This window comes from Etheostoma spectabile, chromosome 18 (assembly GCF_008692095.1).
Source record: "Etheostoma spectabile isolate EspeVRDwgs_2016 chromosome 18, UIUC_Espe_1.0, whole genome shotgun sequence".
In the NCBI taxonomy this organism is placed as follows: Eukaryota; Metazoa; Chordata; class Actinopteri; order Perciformes; family Percidae; genus Etheostoma; species Etheostoma spectabile.
In genome coordinates this window covers 11,947,604-11,947,918 of record NC_045750.1, presented here as the reverse complement: position 1 = coordinate 11,947,918, position 315 = coordinate 11,947,604, and the positions used below count along the sequence as shown (strand labels likewise).

General features: G+C 41.9%; 1 protein-coding gene across 2 annotated transcripts in view; it reads left to right on the top strand.

Annotated features, from left to right (window-relative positions):
• The window catches only part of fig4a (FIG4 phosphoinositide 5-phosphatase a), a 56,615-nt gene that overhangs the window by 37,189 nt on the left and 19,111 nt on the right, over positions 1-315 (top strand). The gene's annotated exons all lie outside the window — the stretch shown is intronic.

The following is a 315-nucleotide window of genomic DNA, read 5'->3' as shown; positions in this document are numbered from 1 at the left end:
ATAACAAGAGTTATCTCAAGACACTTTACAGATAGTAGTTCTAGACAACACTCTATACTTTACAAGGACAGTTCCAACAGTTCTAATAGTTCCCTCCAGAGCAAGCAACAGTGCGACAATGGCGAGGAAAAACTTAGGAACCACAAGTAACTCTGAATTCTGGGAGCGGAGAGCTCTAGTGGGACAATAAGGCGCTAAGAGCTCTCCAAGATAAGATGGTGCTTGACCATTTACAGCTTTGTAGGTCAGGAGTAGGATTTTAAATTCAATCCTGGATTTAACAGGAAGCCAATGCAGAGAAGCTAATACAGGAGA